This window comes from Monodelphis domestica, chromosome 1 (genome assembly GCF_027887165.1).
Source record: "Monodelphis domestica isolate mMonDom1 chromosome 1, mMonDom1.pri, whole genome shotgun sequence".
Classification (NCBI taxonomy): Eukaryota; Metazoa; Chordata; class Mammalia; order Didelphimorphia; family Didelphidae; genus Monodelphis; species Monodelphis domestica.
Window position 1 is genome coordinate 365,656,663 of NC_077227.1, and position 22,613 is coordinate 365,679,275.

A 22,613-nucleotide genomic window follows, 5' to 3' on the forward strand; every position below is an offset into this window, starting at 1 on the left:
TTCCTTTATTTCTAATGATCTTTAATAAGCCTCCTAATGTATATTTTATTATTAGAGATATAAATTTAATTTTTACAGTTCAAGGTTAAGATAAGAAAATTTAGTTAATCCTTATTAGTTAGGTCAAAGTGAACTTTCTTGGTCATAATACTTTGGGAAGCTCATAACTGATATAAATCTTCAAAGAATCAAACAATGCCGGGACAGGTCAAGATTGTTTTTATATGATCTCATCAGGCCAACTGTACATTAACCATTCTCAACAAATCCAGCTTCTTCTGCATGCATTTTAGCTTCCCTAGTTAACTAAACAGACTTAATCTTTTGTTCTTCCAACAGAAGTTCTAATATATTTAGTTGCTATAATGTTCTAATATAAAAATCTATATTCTTTTTAATACTGTGGTTTATTATTCTACAGCATTATTCTACAATATCATTATAATGTATCTACTAGTATTAATATTCTATTGTAATAATTGGTATCCTATTCACAGTTAATTAATTGGGTCTAACTTTTTCTAAAAATCATAGTTGCAATTACTTATCTAAAGAATAATATGCGATTACTTAGTTTATGACCAATAATATAAAAGGAATATGAAACAATTTTCCTTTCAATAGCAATGGCTCTCTGGCATCAGGAACACATATTACTATCAACTTCTCTAGAAACAAAAAGACAGGATACCATTCTTAATCCATATATTCAATAGAAAATAAATATTTAACAAATCAAGAATACCAAGGTATTCATAATTCCAAAATATGTGCCAAATAATTTAGTGTTTTTGAAATGGAAAGAATAATAAACTAATTTATGTTATTGGATTTTCTTAATAATTGTATAATTTTAGACACACAAGTGAACTTCTTAAATGTGTGTTAGGTAATCCACAACATTTTCAAGTATAAGTATTCTTTTTCACATGTAAATATGTCACTGATTTTATACAAGAGAGTATTTGTTGAATTTTTATCCATGGATTGAAAAAAATAGAACATAGTAAATACACAAGCAACAGAATGGTATAGTGGATAAAGGGTAGAAATGAAAAAAACACAGGCTCCAATTCTACCTCTGACACATATTGATTATGTGATGTTGGGTAAATCACTTAACTTATCATTACCCCAGAAAATTCTCTGAAACTAGGTAAGGAGTTCTTTATATTAATTTAGTCATATGTCTGAACCCTGGTCTCAAATAATTATGGCAAAAGGCCTGTAAGAATTTAGAAGCACACTTTGAGTAGTTATATATATATGTGTGTGTGTGTGTGTGTGTGTGTGTGTGTGTGTGTGTGTATCTATCTATCTCTCTCTTTCTATTTCTATCTATATAAGTAGAAAACTACTTAAAGTATGTTTCTGAATATATAGTGGGTGAGAATGGAAGCAAAGGTAGGGGGGTGGATGGATATGTAAAAAATTAAATATAGAATAAAATCCCCATGGTTCAAATGGATTCTATGAGTCCCTTGAAATAATTTTGATGACCTTTTATGGTCCATAGCCCATAGACTGGACTTACCAAACTAATTAAGACATAAAGAGGTAAAGTCATTTGTCTTAGTTTTCAAAGCTCATAACTAATACAATCAAGAAGGGAGTTCTGTTTCACTCATTCCCCAGTTCAGCATTTTCTTGTGCAAATGATAATCAAATGAAAAGCTTTCCAGTTCATGAAATGTATAATACCCTGAAAAGATTGCCTAGAATTGAAGAAAGATTTTGTGAGGATCTGCTAAGATCCTAATTTAAAAGAACAGACTACAGTGTATAAATGCTTTGGCAAGTCAGAGAAATCCTGTAAACATCCTGGAACCTGAGAAAGAAATATATCCACTGTCTACCCAATTCCTGGCTTTCAGTTTTTGGTGACTATTTGCTGAGTGGCCAGCTGGTTGTCTACTGTAACTGTCACTACTATTTGTACTTTTCTGTATGATGTTATATGAAAAGGGCTTTAAGACACTCTAAAATGCTTAATCTGTTTTTGTTATGAAACATTTTCTACCTTTCCCTTTTATTTCATTTGGTACAGCTATATAGAATATAGCTAAGGGCATTAATCTTTCCTGTCTCCAAGAAAATACAGAATCTCATAAGTCCCTTCTTAAGAGATTTTTATGTAGAATTCAAATCTAGTCCCTAACACTCATATTATATAAATTTATTAACTTCTAAACATACCAAGTTGGCAACTATTGCAATTGACATTGTTATTTCATCATAATTATAACTTTAAAAATAAATCTGGTTGATTAGCAATCAACCATCTGGCTGATTGACTGGACCTTTGAAATGATTGTGTTTGTTATAGTATAATGTGCAAAGAAAATAGAGTGAAAAGAATATGAAAATAAAGCAATGTAGGGAAAAGTTCTTAGACAGGATTTATTTTAAAACCTAGTTGCTTTTGTCTATTATTTAGATTTTTAGGTTTATACTTTAAAGAAAAAATGTATTTACTTCATGCAAAGTAGGTGTTACATTTAATCCAACAAGTATTTAATAAGGATCTACTACTATGTGTGCACATTGTGACAGGCACTGAACATACAAAGAGAAAAAAAACAAAAAAGTCTCTACCTTCAAAGAGCTGATAATCTACTTGGTATATAATAAATATTTGTTGGTTTTTTAATACACTTATAAAAACAAAAACACTAAAATACTAGCTTAGGATCATCTCAGATACTTACTCTAAATGCTTGTTTTGCATCATGTTGTTCAGTCTAACCAGGTATATGCCAGAAAGAAATGTATGCTTTGAAACCTTGATGGTGAACCTTTGACACATGTGTCAGCACTGACGCACATAGCCATTTTCAATGACACGTGGCTGCATGCAGGCTCAGCATGCCTTGGGGCCTATGAGCGAACTCACAGCTGTGGCCATGGCCAGGTCCCTGGCTGGCCTACAGGCGGCTGAGGCTTATAGGGCTCCCATGAGGGCAGGGAGGATGAGCGCACACATGGAAGGAGCACAAGCTGGCAGGCAGGCTGGTGGCAGCAAATGTTGCTCTTGCAGCACCCCCCAGGCCACTGCTGGGGAGGGGAGGGACAGAGTGGGACTGGGCCAGAAGAAGATTGGGCAGGGCTCAGGTCTACATGCAATGGAGGAGTGCCTGGAAACAATTACCAGACACTTTCAGCACCCTGAAAAATGTAGCAATGGCTTTACTCATAATTTTTCCTTCTACATACTTTTGTGAGACCTTATTCTCAGCATTAAATAATATCAAAACCAACAAAAGAAACAGATTGACAGATGAAGTTAGTAGCACTTACTTGGGCTTGAAGTATACAAAATACCAACCTTCAATTGAATATTTAGCCAATGAAATTCAGCAACAAAAAAGTCACTAATAGGCATATTACTTAAAGAATTCCCCCTCCCCCTAACTTATCTTACTTTACAGCATCCCACACAAATAATATCAAGATCAACAAAAGAAACTGACAGATAGATGAACAAAGAAGTCACTAAGCAAATAATTTAAATAAATAGTCTTTGGTTTATTAAATAGTTATATATTACAATTATACATTTGTGTTATTTAAACTATAAATATCACAAAATTATGTGTTTATTTTTTTCAAAGTGACACACCACCTGATTTATGCCTGGTTTTTTTTTGTTTGTTTGTTTGTTTTTTGGTGAATTTTGACATACCAAGCTCAAAAGGTTGCTCATCACTGTTTTAAAAGATAAATGCTGAATGGCCTGGGAAGCTCGTCTGATCAAACACTCTTCAAAACTGACAGGCTTATCTTCTCTGTGAGAGTGCAATTCTGGACTGTAGGGGATCCTTTTGAAAACGATTTGAAGCCTCCAGCATGGTGAGAACATTAATAACTTACCATTGCTGTTAGAGACACCTCAACCTGTGATTTCTGTAAAGTCAATAGGCCTGAATACCAAAAAGATAAGGACAGAATGCACTGCTGGGTGACAGAAGAAATCAAAGTCACCAAAATGGATACAACAATGCTTGCAGTATGTAGATCGCTGTTAATCAAGTGATGATGCAGGTTGTATTCCAGACACAGAAACCTCACAAAAATACGAACAAACTCACACATGCACATTTTTAACCTCCATTATTCCAGGAATATAATGGACTAGTCTTCAGCAATTATAACTTCTTTTGGAATAACCACTCAGGGTATCTAATGACACAACTGAAAATTCAGCTGAGTATTGATTTTTACAAGGGCATTTAACTAGATGAGTAGAACTTGATTGCTTTAATTCAAATACAAAACAACATTAATTTTGCATGAAAATTGATGGAACTCATGTTCTAATTCTTCAGGGATGCATCTTCAAATGCTCAGTATCTAAAAATTATGTTCAAAATACAATGTTGTCCTTCACCAAATATGTATTGCTATTTTTTTTATTTGTTTGTTTATTTATTTATTTAAAATATTTCCCCAGGTTTATATGATTCATTTTTTACCTCCCCTCTTCCCAAAGCCAACAAGCAATTTCACTGGGTTGTACAAATGTTATAACTTGATACCTCTTTCCATTTTTGGAAACTTGATACCTCCATTTCCATTTTTGCTACAGAGTGTTCTTTTAAAAGCCTAAACCCCAAATCACATACCCATATATACATGAAATTAGTGATGTCATATGTTTTGCTTTTGCATTTCTACTCCCATAGTTCTTTCTCTCAATGTGGTTAGCATTCTTTCTCATAAGTCTTTCAGGAGTGTCCTGGCTTATTGCTTTACCTCTAATAGCAAATTCCATTACATTCAGTTATGCCAGAGTGTATTCATCTCTGTGTACAATGTTCTCCTGGTTCTGCTCCTTTTACTCTGTATCAGTTCATTGAGGTTCTCCCAGTTCATATGGAAAGCCTCCAGATCATCATTCCTTACAGCACAATAGTATTCCATCACCATCATATACCATAATTTGTTTATCCATTCCCCAATTGAGGCACACCCCCTTGTTTTCTAATTTTTGCCACCACAAATTCCTGATCCTGATTAAAAAAAAAAAACCTATGACAATCCACCATCATTTGCTGATTTGGGAGAACAATTCCTCCTAGAACTCCGGTGGACCTGACCTTTTAAAAATAATACCTCCTGATTACCCCTCTTTCTTTTATTGTGAATTTTCTTAATAAGGAAGCTTGTTGGATTATCTAGTTGTTTGCTCGGTGATACTTTTTGTTGAATTAGCTAGATCCTAAATCTTTCTTAATCTCTAATTGGACATTCCTAATTACATAGTTTGAAATCTTGTCTTTGGACATGGTATATTCCTTGTTTGACATGTTCTTCATTCTCTATTTTATTTATCTATATTCCTTGTTTTCTTCCAGAAACAGTTCAAATGCCATCTTTTCTCCTTTTCTACTAGAATTTTATCACCAAATTTATTCATAGTTTTCTCAGTTTGAACTCAAGACATTCTGCTTGCACTATTCAGTTAACACATAGCATATAGCTTTTAGAGGGACAGCATAGCATAAGAGCTAGACAGTTGGAATCAGTGTCAATAAGATCTTAGTTTGTGTCTTGTCCTGCAACTGACACATACCAACTCTGAAATTTTGGATAAGTCACATGAACTCTCACTATAATGGCTAACTTTTCAAGACTGTAAGATGAAAAAAATGTAGTAACCTTTATTGGTAGAAATTCTTCAGATGAATGCAATTGTAGGTCATATCTTAGATAAATCTAAAGGATTTATGCTTTATATGCCTTAAAAATAGTTTGTTTCGATTAAATTTTCTCCTCTTCTTCATGACTCTATTTGGGTTTTTTTTTTTTTTTTTTGGCAAAGGTATTGGAGCAGTTTGCCAAATCCTTCTCCAGCTCATTTTATAGATGAAAAAACTAAGGAAAACAAGGTTAAGGGTTTTGCCCAGATTCACCCAGTTAGTAAATGTCTGAAGCCAGATTTGAGCTCAGGAAGACTCATCTTCCCTAGTTAAGGCCTAACATTCTATCCAATGAGCCACCTAGCTGCCAATTCAACTGTTTAAAAATGTCATTTCTGTCATTGTTGGTTTCTTGGTTTTATTTTGTTTGTTTTGGGCCAAAATTAAATTAATTCCTGTCATAATAGAATTTATATTTTTAAATGAGAGGTGATAAGCTGATATCAAACCTAGATGAACTCAAACATATCATTTTCTGAGGAGTACAAAGTATGATTTCCCTACTTTCATTCCCAATTAATGCTATTGGAGAATATTGCCCTAGAATCCATTGATTCTAATCAATCAAAAATTTATTAAGTTCTAGTTATATGCAAGATGCTTTGCTAGAAGATGGGAATACAATGATGAAAACAACACATAAATTAGTCTTTTGATTTCAAGTTGTATTTAATAATCCACAAGGAGATAGATATACAAATAGATAGAAACAATTATATACATAAATCTCACAGTACTTTGTATGTTTTAAAGTAATATAGTATTACATTATATTCTGCACATAAGTAGACATTAATTTTCCATTTCTTATTTTTAATATGTATGTTTTTTCATTTTAGATAATATAAAAAAGCATACATTTTGATGCTGATTTTTCTTTCACATTTTATGAGCCTTAACATAATCATCAAGGGAAAAGGTAAAAAGAAATTTGTGATTCTTCTTGTAAATTGAAATATTATACTCTAAAATATCTTTAGGAATTGCATTTGCTCCAACAAATTATTAAAATGCCTATTTATCTCCTGTCCCACAAACATAGGATTGATTTCCCTTTAAAATATATAGCTATAGCTAGATAGATAAATTATAAATATTTAGGATAGTATGTATATATAGCCATTCTAATAGGTATAAGGTAAAATCTTTTTTTTAAACATTATTTTATTTGGTAATTTTCATACATTATTCATTGGAAACAGAGATCATTTTCTTCCCCCCCCCCATCCTCCCACTACCCCTCCCCTAGCCAACTTGTGATTCCACTGGGTATCACATGTGTCCTTGCTCCAAACCCATTTCCTTGTTGTTGGTATTTGCATTAGATTGCTCATATAGCGTCTCTCCTCAATCATATACGCTCCACCCCTGTAGTCAAACAGTTGCTTTTCCTCGGCATTTTTACTCCCACAGTTTGTCCTCTGCTTGAGGATATTTTTTTTTCTCATAGATCTCTGCAGATTGTTCAGGGATTTGTATTGCCATTAAAGGAGAAGTCCATTACGTTTGATTGAACCAGTGTATCAGTCACTGTGTACAATGTTTTCCTGGTTCTGCTCCTTTTCACTCACTCTCCATCAATTCCTGGAGGTCATTCCAGTTTACATGGAATTTCTCCACTTTATTATTCCTTTTAGCACAATAGTATTCCATCACCAACATATACCACAATTTGTTCAGCCATTCCCCAATTGAGGGGCATCCACTCGTTTTCCAATTTTTTGCCACCACAAAGACCACAGCTATGAATATTCTTGAACATGTCTTTTTCCTTATTATCTCTTTGGGGTTCAAATCCAGCAGTGCTATGTCTGGATCAAAGGGTAGACAGTCTTTTGTCGCCCTTTGGACATAGTTCCAAATTGCCCTCCAGAATGGTTGGATCAATTCACAACTCCACCAGTAATGAATTAGTGTACCCACTTTGCCACATCCCCTCCAGCATTCATTACTTTCCATAGCTGTCATGTTAGCCAATCTGCTAGGTGTGAGGTGATACATCAGAATTGTTTTGATTTACATCTCTCTGATTATAAGAGAGTTAGAACATTTTTTCATGTGCTTATTAATAGTTTTGATTTCCTTAACTGAAAATTGCCTATTCATGTCCCTTGCCCATTTAACAATTGGAGAACGGCTTGATTTTTTGTACAGTTGATTTAGCTCTTTATAAATTTGAATAATTAGACCTTTGTCAGAGGTTTTTGTTATAAAGATTGTTTCCCAATTTGTTGCCTCCCTTCTAATTTTAGTTACATTGGTTTTGTTTGTACAGAAACTTTTTAATTTGATGTTGTCAAAATTATTTATTTTACATTTTGTGACTATTTCTAAGTCTTGCTTGGTTTTAAAATCTTTCCCTTCCCAAAGGTCTGATATGTATACTATTCTGTATTCACCTAATTTACTTATAGTTTCCTTCTTTATAATCAGGTTATTCACCCATTCTGAGTTTATCTTGGTGTAAGGTGTGTGGTGTTGATCCAAACCTAATCTCTTCCACACTGTCTTCCAATTTTCCTAGCAGTTTTAATCAAATAGTGGATTTTGGTCCCAAAAGCTGGGGTATTTGGGTTTGTCATAGACTGTCTTGCTAAGGTAATTTATGCCAACTATTCCATTGATCCTCCTTTCTGTCTCTTAGCCAGTACCAAATTGTTTTGATGACCACTGCTTTGAAGTATAGTTTGAGATCTGGGACTGCAAGGCCACTTTCCTTTGTATTTTTTTTCATTATTTCCCTGGATATCCTTGATCCTTTATACCAAATGAACTTTGTTATGGTTTTCTCTAATTCAGTAAAAAAGTTTTTTGGAAGTTCAATGGTTATGGCACTAAATAAATAGATAAGTTTGGGTGGGATGGTCATTTTTATTATATTAGCTCGTCCCACCCATGAGCAATTAATGTTTTTCCAATTGTTTAAATCTAGTTTTAATTGTGTGGAGAGTGTTTTGTAGTAGTGTTCATATAGTTCCTGTGTTTGTGTCGGCAGATAGATTCCTAAGTATTTCATATTGTCTTGGGTGACTTTAAAGGGAATCTCTCTTTCTAATTCTTACTGCTGAACTGGGTTGGAGATATATAGAAATGCTGATGACTTATGCGGGTTTATTTTATATCCTGTAGCTTTGCTAAAGTTGTTGATTATTTCCACTAGCTTTTTGGTTGATTCTCTAGGATTCTTTAAGTAAATCATCATATCATCCACAAAGAGTGACAGTTTGTTCTCCTCATTGCCAATTTTAATACCTTCAATTTATTTTCTTCTCTAATCGCTACTGTTAGTGTTTCTAGTACAATATTAAATAGTAAAGGTGATAATGGGTATCCTTGTTTTACTCCTGATCTTATTGCGAAGCCTTCGAGTTTATCCCCATTGCAGATGATATTTGCTGATGGTTTTAGATATATATATTTTATTATTTTTAGAAAAGGCCCTTGTATTCCTTTACTTTCTAGTGTTTTTCATAGGAATGGGTGTTGTATTTTATCAAAGGCTTTTTCTGCATCTATTGAGATTATCATGTGATTTTGGTCGGTTTGCTTGTTAATATGGTCAATTCTGTGGATGGTTTTCCTAATATTGAACCATCCTTGCATTCCTAGTATGAACCCTACCTGATCATAGTGGATAACCCTTGTGATGACTTGCTGGAGTTTTTTTGCTAGTATCCAAATAAGATTTTTGGGTCTGTATTCATTAGGGAGATTGGCCTATAGTTTTCTTTCTCTGCTTTTAATCTGCCTGGCTTTGGGATCAGTACCATGTTTGTGTCATAAAAGGAATTTGGTAGAACCCATTCTTAGATTATTTTGTCAAATAGTTTGTATAATATTGGGATTAGTCCTTTGAATATTTGAGAGAATTCATTTGTGAATCCATCTGGACCTGGGGATTTTTTCTTAAGGAGTTATTTGATGGCTTGTTCAATTTCTTTTTCTGATATGGGGTTGTTTATGTAATTTATTTCTTCCTCTTTTAGTCTAGGCCATTTATATTTTTCTTTCCTTTTTTTAGTTAGACTGACTAGTACTCTGTCAATTTTATTTGTTTTTTCAAAGTACCAGCTTCTAGTCTTATTTATTAAATCAACAGTTCTTTGACTTTCAATTTTATTGATTTCTCCTTTGATTTTTAAGGTAAAATCTTAAACTTGTATTTATTTGCATTTTTCTGAGTAGGTATTTTTAAACCGTATGTACATGTTGTTGTTTTTAATTAAGAATTTGTATTTCCAAGGAAATAAATAAATCACTTTTATACATGATATGGTGGTATACTTAAAGAATCCTAGATAATCAACCAAAAAACTGAACTGAAAAAATTAACAACTTTAGCAAAAACAAATTTAAGGTTATAGAGGAGCATTTCCCTAGCATCCATTGATTCTAATCAATCAAAAATTTAATATTAAGTACTTGTTATATGCAAGATGCTTTTTTTGGCAAAATAAAGCCATCTAAATAATCATAATTTCTTAATACTACTAAATAAAATTCAACAGAAAGAGATAGAAAGAGAAATCACATTTCAAATAATTGTAGAAAGTATAAAATAACTAGGATGCTGCCTGCCAATTCAAACTCAGGAACTATATGACCACAACCACAAAATTCTTTTCACACAAATAATGTTAGATCTAAAAAAAAACCTGGCAAAATATTAATTACTCATGTGTAAGCCATGCCAATATAATAACAAAGATGATTCTACCCAAATTATTTTAACCTTTCAATGTTATATCAAACTACCCAAAAATAATTTCATAGATAATAAAAAATTAAATTCATCTGAAAGCAACAAAAGTTAAGAATATCAAAGGAATTAATGAAAAAAATATGAAGAAAGGTGCCTTAGCTCTACCAGATCTTAAACTCTATTATAAATCATCAGCTATCAAAACAATCTGGCTAAGAAATAGAGTAGTGAATTAATGGAATACATCAGACAGTACCTTAGTGTTTGATATATCCAAAGATATCAGTTTTTCAAATAATTCATCCTTTGACAAAATCTTCGGGAAAATAAGAGAACAGTATGGCAGAAATTAGGCACACATCAACTTTTACACTATATACCAAGAAAATTAAAAATTGATACATGATTTAGACATAAAGAATGATGCCATGGCGGGTAATCATGGCTGCAATCTAGAGCCGCACGCTTCCTCTCCCCAGCACCGAACGAAATAGACTACATCAAAGGAGCATAAAATCACCTTTGGAGGAACAGAAGGACTCCCCAGTACCCCACAGAGGCAAAGGTACGTGGGGCTTGAACATTTCCACACTAAAATAAGAAGGAAAAGCTTGCACAGAAAAGTGAACTAAGCCGCCCTTCCCCCACCCCACCTCCCCCACTAAACCAGAGTGAGCTACCTGAGCGCTCACCGGGACAGCGAGTGAGTGGGGAGCGTCTCTGTCTGGGGGGGCACTCCAGGGTCCTTGGGATCTGGGGACTGCCAGGAAAAAACGTCTCAGGGCGCTTTCACTGGAGAATCCAGCGGACCTGGACTTGGGCTGCGCTGAACAACTCGCGCTGATTATCTGGGCGGAGCTGAATACCTGGGCTCGGAGGCTGGGAAGAACTAGTCTGAAGCAACCTAAATTCACAGAAAAACCGCTCTTATAACCCAGACCCCAGACAAAAAAGGAAAGGGAAATAAAACCACCAAAGGGATGGCTCACATGGCCCAAAATCAAGCCTCCAGGAAGAAAGGGAAAAAAGTGACTATTGAAAACTTTTATGGTGGAAGTACCCAAGGAAAAGAGGAGAATGAAGAGGAAATCCAAAAAAATTCAGAACACGCCTCCCAAAATGGAAACTATCAACAAGCTCTGGAAGATCTCAAACTGGAACTTATCCAAAAGATGGAAACCTTCTGGAAAGAAAAATGGGAGAAAGAGATCAGCTGTCTGACAGATAAGACTGCTCAATTGGAAAAAGAACTCGAAGCATCCAATAGAAGGGCATACAAGGCTGAAAAGCAAATCCAGTCCCTAATGACCAGAATTAAGCACCTCGAAGAAAGTGAGATGATAAAACAGCAAGAATCAATAAAGCAAACCCAAATAATTAATGAATTGGAAGAAAACATAAAATATCTCACTGAGAAGGTCACAGACCTGGAGAACAGAGGAAGACGAGAAAATCTCCGTATCATCGGTCTCCCAGAAAAACCAGAGGTAAACAACAAATTGGATATTATTCTAGAGGAGATTATGAAAGAAAAATGCCCCCACGTTCTGGAGCAAGGGGGCAAAATAGAAATAGAAAGGATTCATAGAACACCTTCTATACTAAATCCCCAAAAGACAAAGCCTAGGAATGTAATTGCCAAATTCAAGAGCTTCCAAGTAAAGGAGAAAATCCTACAAGAAGCCAAGAAGAAGAGCTTCAGATATAAGGGGGCTCCCATAAGGATCACACATGACTTAGCGGCTAATACACTAAGAGACCACAAAGCATGGAACACGATATTTAGAAAGGCAAGAGAGCTGGGTCTCCAACCAAGAATCAACTACCCAGCAAAACTGACTATATACTTCCAGGGGAAAGTATGGGCATTCAACAAAATAGAAGATTTCCAAGCATTTGCTAAGAAAAGACCAGAGCTCTGTGGAAAGTTCGATATCCAAGAACAGAAAGCAAGAGAAACATGAAAAGGTAAATATGAAAGAAAGGGAAAAGGAGATAAATCTTATCTTTCTCTTTAAGTCAAACTCTCTTCTATAAGGACTACATCTACATCTAATTATATATATTAATATGTGGGGAAAATGTTTTGTGTAACTCTCATAAATTGTTTCATCATAAGAGTAGTTAGAAGAAACATGCATAGGGAAAGATTGGGGAATTAAGAAGATTTGGGGAAATTTGGGGCAAAAAAAGGAAAAGGGAGGGGGGAACCGTGATAATACTAAGATTAACTTCAAGAAATAGGGGGGAATCAATAGAATAAACTTTCCCATATAAAGATACACATGGGAAGGGGAGGGGAAGAACTCTCATATGAGAAGGAGAGGAAGAGAGCGTGAAGTGGAATTACTTAAACCTTACTCTCAGTGAAATCAAATCTGAGAGGGAAGAACATCTAGATCCAGTGGGATCCTGAATTCTATCTTATCCATTAGGGCAAGAAAGAAAGGAAAATTAAGGAGGGGGAAAGGGGAGGGAGTACAAAAAGGGAGGGAAGGAGAGGGGGGAGGGGAAGGGAGCATAAAAAGGGAGGGGCTAGAAAGGGAAGCATCTCAAGGGAGGGGACTAGGGGGACTGACCTAAAGTAAATCACTGGTTCAAAAGGAGAAAGCTAAAGAAGAAAGGTCAGAACTAGGGGAAGACATCAAAATGCCAGCGAATCCACAAATAACAATCATAACTTTGAACGTGAATGGGATGAACTCACCCATAAAACGCAGACAAATAGCAGATTGGATTAGAACCCAAAACCCTACCATATGTTGTCTTCAAGAAACACATATGAGACGGGTTGACACTCACAAGGTTAGAATTAAAGGTTGTAGTAAGACCTTTTGGGCCTCAACCTATAGAAAGAAGGCAGGAGTTGCAATCATGATATCTGACAAAGCCAAAGTACAAATAGACCTGATCAAAAGGGACAGGGAAGGTAAATATATTCTGCTAAAAGGAAGTATAGACAATGAGGAAATATCACTAATCAACATGTATGCACCAAATGGTATAGCATCCAAATTTTTAATAGAGAAACTAGGAGAATTGAAGGAGGAATTAGACAGTAAAACCATATTAGTGGGAGACTTGAACCAACCACTATCAAATTTAGATAAATCAAATCAAAAAATAAATAAGAAAGAGGTAAAAGAGGTGAATGAAATCTTAGAAAAATTAGAATTAATAGACATATGGAGAAAAATAAATAGGGACAAAAAAGAATACACCTTCTTTTCAGCACCACATGGCACATTCACAAAAATAGATCATACACTAGGTCATAGAAACATGGCACTTAAATGCAGAAAAGCAGAAATATTAACTGCAGCCTTTTCAGATCACAAGGCAATTAAAATATTGATCGGCAAGGGTACATGGAGACCCAAATCAAAAATTAATTGGAAATTAAATAACATGATACTCCAAAATCGGATAGTTAGAGAAGAAATCATAGAAACAATTAACAATTTCGTTGAAGAAAATGACAACGGCGAAACATCCTTTCAAACCTTATGGGATGCAGCCAAGGCAGTACTTAGAGGAAAATTCATATCCCTGAGTGCATATATTAACAAATTAGGGAGGACAGAGAACAAGGAATTGGAAATGCAAATAAAAAAACTTGAGAATGAACAAATTAAAAACCCCCAGAAGAAAACCATACTAGAGATCCTAAAAATTAAGGGAGAAATTAATAAAATAGAAAGTGACAGAACTATTGAGCTAATAAACAAGACTAGAAGCTGGTACTTTGAAAAAACAGACAAAATAGACAAAGTACTGGTTAATTTAATTAAAAAAAGGAAAGAAGAAAGGCAAATTAATAGCATCAAGGATGAAAAGGGGGATCTCACCTCCAATGAAGAGGAAATTAAGGCAATCATTAAAAACTACTTTGCCCAACTATATGGCAATAAATATACCAACCTAGGTGATATGGATGAATATTTACAAAAATATAAATTGCCTAGACTAACAGTAGAAGAAATAGTTTTCTTAAATAATCCCATATCAGAAAAAGAAATCCAACAGGCCATCACAGAACTTCCTAAGAAAAAATCCCAAGGGCCTGATGGATTCACCAGCGAATTCTATCAAACATTCAGAGAACAGTTAATCCCAATACTATACAAACTATTTGACATAATAAGCAAAGAGGGAGTTCTACCAAACTCCTTTTATGACACAAGCATGGTACTGATTCCAAAACCAGGCAGGCCAAAAACAGAGAAAGAAAATTATAGACCAATCTCCCTAATGATTATAGATGCAAAAATCTTAAATAGGATACTAGCAAAAAGACTCCAGCAAGTGATTAGAAGGGTCATCCACCGTGATCAAGTAGGATTCATACCAGGGATGCACGGCTGGTTCAACATTAGGAAAACTATCCACATAATTGACCACATCAACAAGCAAACCAACAAGAATCACATGATTATCTCAATAGATGCAGAAAAAGCCTTTGATAAAATACAACACCCATTCCTACTAAAAACACTAGAAAGCATAGTACTAGAAGGGTCATTCCTAAAAATAATAAACAGTATATATCTAAAACCATCAGCTAATATCATCTGCAATGGGGATAAACTAAATCCATTCCCATTAAGATCAGGAGTGAAACAAGGATGCCCATTATCACCTGTATTATTTGACATTGTATTAGAAACACTAGCAGTATCAATTAGAGAAGAAAAAGAAATTGAAGGCATCAAAATAGGCAAGGAGGAGACCAAATTATCACTCTTTGCAGATGACATGATGGTCTACTTAAAGAATCCTAGAGACTCAACCAAAAACCTAATTGAAATAATCAACAAATTTAGCAAAGTTGCAGGATACAAAATAAACCCACATAAGTCATCAGCATTTCTATATAATTCCAACACAGCTCAGCAGCAAGAACTAGAAAGAGAAATCCCATTCAAAATTACCCAAGACAAAATAAAATACTTAGGAATCTATCTCCCGAGACAAACACAGTATCTATATGAACACAACTACAAAACACTTTCCACACAACTAAAACTAGACTTGAACAATTGGAAGATCATTAACTGCTCATGGGTAGGATGAGACAATATAATAAAAATGACCATCCTACCCAAACTCATCTATCTATTTAGTGCCATACCCATGGAACTTCCAAAAATTTTTTTTTACTGATTTAGAAAAAAACATAACAAAGTTCATTTGGAAGAACAAATGATCAAGGATATCCAGGGAATTAATGAAAAAAAATACAAAGGAAGGGGGTCTTGCAGTCCCAGATCTCAGACTATATTATAAAGCAGCGGTCATCAAAACAATTTGGTACTGGCTAAGAGACAGAAAGGAGGATCAGTGGAATAGACTGGGGGCAAGCACCCTCAGCAAGACAGTATATGACAAACCCAAAAATCCCAGCTTTTGGGACAAAAATCCAGTATTTCATAAAAACTGTTGGGAAAATTGGAGGACAGTGTGGGAAAGATTAGGCTTAGATCAACACCTCACACCCTACACCAAGATAAATTCAAAATGGATGAATGACTTGAACATAAAGAAGGAAACTATAAGAAAATTAGGCGAACACAGAATAGTATACATGTCAGACCTTTGGGAAGGGAAAGACTTCAAAACCAAGCAAGAATTAGAAAGAATTACAAAATGCAAAATAAATAATCTGGATTACATCAAATTAAAAAGTTTTTGTACAAACAAAACCAATGTAACCAAAATCAGAAGGGTAGCAACAAATTGGGAAACAATCTTCATAAAAACCTCTGACAAGGGTTTAATTACTAAAATTTATAAAGAACTAAATCAATTGTACAAAAAATCAAGCCATTCTCCAATTGACAAATGGGCAAGGGACATGAACAGGCAATTCTCAGCCAAAGAAATCAAAACTATTAATAAGCACATGAAAAAGTGGTCTACATCTCTTATAATCAGAGAGATGCAAATCAAAACAACTCTGAGGTATCATCTCACACCTAGCAGATTGGCTAACATGACAGCTATGCAAAGTAATGAATGCTGGAGGGGATGTGGCAAAGTGGGGACATTAATTCATTGCTGGTGGAGTTGTGAATTGATCCAACCATTCTGGAGGGCAATTTGGAACTATGTCCAAAGGGCGATAAAAGACTGTCTGCCCTTTGATCCAGCCATAGCACTGCTGGGCTTGTACCCCAAAGAGATAATGGACAAAAAGACTTGTACAAAAATATTCATAGCTGCGCTCTTTGTGGTGGCCAAAAATTGGAAAATGAGGGGATGCCCCTCAATTGGGGAATGGCTGAACAAATTGTGGTATATGTTGATGATGGAATACTATTGTGCTAAAAGGAATAATAAAGTGGAGAAGTTCCATGGAGACTGGAACAACCTCCAGGAAGTAATGCAGAGCGAGAGGAGCAGAACCAGGAAAACATTGTACACAGAGACTGATACATTGTGGTACAATCGAAGGTGATGGACTTCTCCATTAGTATCAATGCAATCCCTGAACAATCTGCAGGGATCTAAAAAAAAATATTACCCACAAGCAGAGGATAAACTGTGGGAGTAAAAACACCGCTGAAAAGCAACTGCTTGACTACAGGGTTGGAGGAGATAAGACTGAGGAGAGACTCTAAATGAACACTATAATGTAAACTCCAACAACAGGGAAATGGGTTCGAGTCAAGAACACATGTGATAACCAGTGGAATCATGCGTCGGCTATGGGAGAGGGAAAGGCGGGGGGGGGGGGGGGCGAGGGAAGGGGAGGAAAAGAAAACGATCTTTGTTTCCAGTCAATAATGTATGAAAACGACCAAATAAAATAATATTAAAATTTAAAAAAAAAAGAATGATGCCATGAATAAAGTAGGGGCACATCAAAAGTTTATTTGTCAGAGCTATGGGAAGGGAAATATTTATGACTGAATAAGACTTGGAAAACCTTATGAGACAACTTTGCTAAATCACAAAGAAACCTAGTGGAACCAAGATTAGAAAGAAACAACAAACTTGAAAAAAAATTATAGCAGTATCTTTGACAAAGGCCTAATTTCTCAAATACACAGAAAACATCATCAGAGTTAAAAGAATACAAGTCATCTCCCAAGTAAAAAATTGCCAAAAGATATTAACAGACAGTTCTCAATGAACAAATCAAAACTAGCTTTAATCACATTCTTTTAAAAAGCTCCAAATCAGTATTAGAAAAAATGAAAATGAAAATAACTCTGATGTACCACCTGAAACCTATCAGACTGACAAATATGGCTAAAAAAAGAAAAAATTACAGATGTTTGAGATGTGGAAAAATCATGACACTAATCCACTGTTCTTGGAAATGTAAATTGATGTAACCATTTTAGAGAGCAATTTGAAAACCATTACTAAATCTTTATCCAAAGAGATCAAAGATTGGGGGAAAGGACCTAACTATTGTGAATTTTAAAAAACTACTCAGACTGTACTTTAGAAGATTTGATTTAGGTATTTCCTCATTGTAACAATAGAGATACTTGGTCTAACAGAATCAGGAATGTATTGTGAACTTGGAAATTAGTCCACCCTAATTAGACATACTTTAGGGGAAGACAAAGTTGTAAACTCCTGATTGAACAATGAAGGTACTTAACTCACACCTTATAGTGAAGCTAGAACTTTAGACTGTCTATTTTTAGATCTAATACAAAAGGGTGTTAAGTACCTATAGAGGTTAAATTAATCACAAAAAGGTCAAATAACTCACAAAAGGCAAGCTTAACAAAGAAGTGTGAAGTACTCAGAAGATATAATCTAACCAGAGAAGGTGAGAACTAAAGAGTGGTGAGAACTAAGAATGAGCAGTCCTGGAAAAAAGCATCTTCTGTGATTGGTAGGTGTGAAAATTTAGTGGAGGTGACATAAGAGAAAATTTCTTTAAAAGGAGGGGTAAAAAGTTAGTTCAGGCAATTCAGTTCAGAGATGGTTGGTTCTGAACTCAGTTCAGGAGATTGAGTTCAGTGGAGGACTGGAACCCAGCTTGGAGATGGTCTCATGATGAGTGATAAGACTGACTCCCTTTCCCTTGGGCTCATGGAGGCCACTTTGGCCAATGCCTTTAACTACTGCCTGGCTCAGCCTGAGCCAGAGAAGTTTAAATTAATTCTCTCTCTCTCTCTCTCTCTCTCTCTCTCTCTCTCTCTCTCTCTCTCTCTCTCTCTCTCTCTCTCTCTCTCTTCCTCCCTCCCTTTCTCTTTCTCTCTCCCTTTCTCTTTCTCCTTTCCTACATTCCTTCTCTCCATATTAATTAAAATCTCCATAATTCCCAGCTGACTTGGGTATTTTATTATTTGGGAATCATCCCTGGGGACCATTTAAATCTAGATTTAAGTCAAAACACTAAAATTATCTTTACACTATATAATAATATTTATAGCAGCTCTTTTTGTGGTGGCAAAAATGTGGAAACTGAAGATAAGTCCTTTAATTTGGAAATGACTGAACAAGTTGTAGTATATTATTGTAATGTAATACCACTGTGCAATAAGAAATGATGAACAGGAGGATAACAAAAAATAATGGAAAGACTTAAATGAAGTAATGCAAAGTGAAGTGAGTAGAATCAGGAGAATGTTGTACACAGTAACAGCAATAATGGACAATGATCAATTTTGAATGACCTAACAAAAGTTAAATCAACAATGCAAGGATCTGAAACCACTTCAAGGGACTATTGAAGAAAAACTCTATCCATTGCTAAAGAAGGAACTGACAGTTTCTAAAAGAAGCTTAAAGCATAGCATTTTTGCTTCATTTTTTTCATGAATTTTTTTCTAATATAAGAAATATATCTTCTTTCACAACATGACAAATGTGGAAATATGGATTGCATAAATGAATATAAGTAATCTCTATGATATCATATTATTGGAAATTGCATCTACACATAATTTGGAAATATAATAAAACATTAAAAATAATTTGTATTTTCTATACAAGTATTTTGTTCCTAACTTTAATCATTGCTCCAGTGGAGACAGTGTATTATTATTCTTGATATATTTTTAAAAATCTGCTTAGTTCATAAGAAGATCTGGTGTCAAGTTGTAAGGTGGCATATTTGTTTTAAAATGTTTTTCTTTTATATTACAAATCAATTTTCTTTTAATTTTAGATAAATATGTTTTATATAATGTTTATTTATATAATTTTAAAAAATATTCTCCAAAGTCAGATTAATAAACATTTTTTATCAGAAAGCACTGTGTTAAATTCTGGGGAGATAAAGGGAAGCAAAAATATGAAACAACAATAACACAAAACAACAATAAATATCATAAGAAAAAAATCATCTCAAATACCCAGGAGCTATATGACTGGGGGGAGTGTATATCATTCAAACTTTTTACAAATAAGACACATATAAGTTAAATTAGAGATAATCATGAGAGGAAAACATTTAGCATAAAGGAGAATGGATAACATTTTATAGAAATGTGGAATTTTATCTAGAACTTGAAGGAAATCAAGGAATTCCTTTGTGGAAAAATGCATTTTATTTTTGCTTATTAAATTAGTTTGAAACCATTTTTTGTGGTGTGAATAATAAATGAGATTACCTAGTGTTTATAAAAAATTCCCAGAATAGGTACCTTAACCACATTTTGTCCTCAATCAGTATTGATCTATCATACTGTAAAAAGAGTATGACAACATCTATACTGACATTTTCTGGGCTCTTGTGAGTATCAAATGAGATAAACTAAGTTAAGGACTTCTTTGAATCTTACTATAGAAATGCCAAGTGCCCTCTGGAATCCTCATTGCTGTGTAACTCCCTAAATTGATGTGAATAAAACTTGAACATATTCATGTTAATATATGTTTGAATGTGAAAGCAACAATACATTCCTGGGAGACTGCTACTATTATGATATTTTTTTCATTTGTTTCATTTATTAAACTCTATTTATCAGCCTATGTAGAGGCTTTAAAATTGTTTATATGTTATATTAAGTACCCCATATATCTTCCACCTCATATCAATGAAGCGGAGGATAGATGTATATGTAAAACTATGTTTTAACTTCCTTTTATTGAGGATATAAATATATATGTATATATATATATATATATATATATATATATATATATATATACAGAGAGAGATACAGAAGTCACCCTTTAAATAATATTTATGTCCTATATCTTATATTCTATTGGTTCAGCTCATTTAATTCTTCATAATTTCATGACAATGTTTCTATTTTTCTTTTAAATTAAACTCCTAATCTTTTTTTACAATGTGGTGCTATTCCATCACAGTCATATAATACAATATGTTTAATCATTCCTCAATGGGTATCTCCTCAGTTTCCAGTACTTTGCTAACACAAAAGGCTGCTATAAACATTTGGAACATATAGGTACTTTTTCTTTTCACTGATCACCTTAGGATATAAATTTAATACTGGCATTTTGGGGTCAAAAAGTATAAACAGTTTTACAATCCTTTGGGCATAATTACAGATAGCTCTATAAAATAATTGGATCAGTTCTCAATCCCACCAATAATATATCAGTGTCTCCATTTTTCCATAGACTCTAATATTTGTCACTTTGCCTTGTTATAATTTTAGCCATCTGATAGATGTGAGCTATCTTAGAATTGTTTTGATTTTCATTTCTCCAGTCAATAATGCTCTAGAGCATTTTATGTACTTTTACATATATCGTGCCCTCCTAAAGCAGCTTGCCAACCTCTGACCCTCACCTGACACCCAGCTCTCACTTATGGCTCCAAATAGCTGCTAGCATGAGGCAGTGGCCACACACCGGGCAACTGCTTCAACAGGCAGGCTAAACCTTGTGAGGGTAGCCATCGGGTCGTCGACCCCTGGTGAACCAGGGCTTTGCTCACCCAGCATGTGAAAACTGCTTCGGTCGAACAGACAGAAGAAACCAATAAGAAGATTCAACAGCTGAGATGGTGATGCAGCAAAGCACTGTGGAATGCTTAGGACGTGTTGGAGCACAAAAGACAACACGGCCATCCAATGCATCTGAGGAAGTCTCCATGTGTAATGACTTTTTGTGCCAATGGACCCAGGCTTCCTATGCCAAGAGAGTGGGACTGTCTCTGTGCATCGACTTTTCCTCTTAAATCTCCTTCACACACAAGTGTTTTTGTGCACACTCATCTATCATAGATGAAAACGCACAAAGACAAACGTCATTCTCAGTTACCGAGAGACTACTACTATATAGTTTTTATTTCTTCATCCAAAATCTGTATGTTCATATTCTTTGATCATTTTACAATTGAGGAATGGTTCATAGTCTAATAAATTTGGCAAGGTTCTCTATATATTTTAGATATGAGAACTTTAACTGAGACTAAATCTATAAAATTTTTTTTGTCAATTTTCTTCCAATGTTGGCTACATTAATTTTACTTGAACAAAATGTTTTTAATTTGATATATTCAACTCACCCATTTTACACATATAGAGGCTTGATCCCATTCTTAAAATTATGAAAAATGCCAGAAAATCATGAATTTTATTTAATTAACTATAGCCCCTTTAGATAAACTAAAATTCTATCATGATCTATATGTGATTCTTGAGAATGATGCTTTATCAACTTAAGAATTCTTAATCTTGAGGGAAAATAGGAGGCTCAGTGTATTGAGAGGCAAGTCTAGAGATGGGAGGTCCTGGGTACAAATATGACCTCAGATACTTCCTAGCTGTGTGAAGCTGGCAAATGTAATAGAACAATAGAAGAATCTGAGGGGGGAACAGGGGGAATGGAAGGAGAGAGGGAAATGGAGAGAGAGGGAGAGAGAGAGAGAGAGAGAGAGAGAGAGAGAGAGAGAGAGAGAGAGAGAGAGAGAGAGAGAGAGAGAGAGAGAGAAATTATTCTTTCCCCTCTCTTTTCTGGGAGAGAGGTAGCCGAGTCTTGTCCCCCTGACAGAGGGAATATCTCCTCTGAGGATACCTCTGGGAGATGGAGAACAAGAACTGGAGATATTAGCTTTGGTAAAATGACCCATTGCCTTTCCTGTGGTCCCAGATATTGTTGTGAAGCAAGCTGTATTCTTCTGCCTCTGGTCTCCTTAAGGATAGCCACTGCTACTTCCCTTCAGAAACCTAGAGTCACCCCATTATCAAGGAGAGATGTTGTTCCTTGGGTTAGGCAGTTTGGATCACTGGGATCCTGAGTTAACCTTCTCCTTTTGGGGAGAG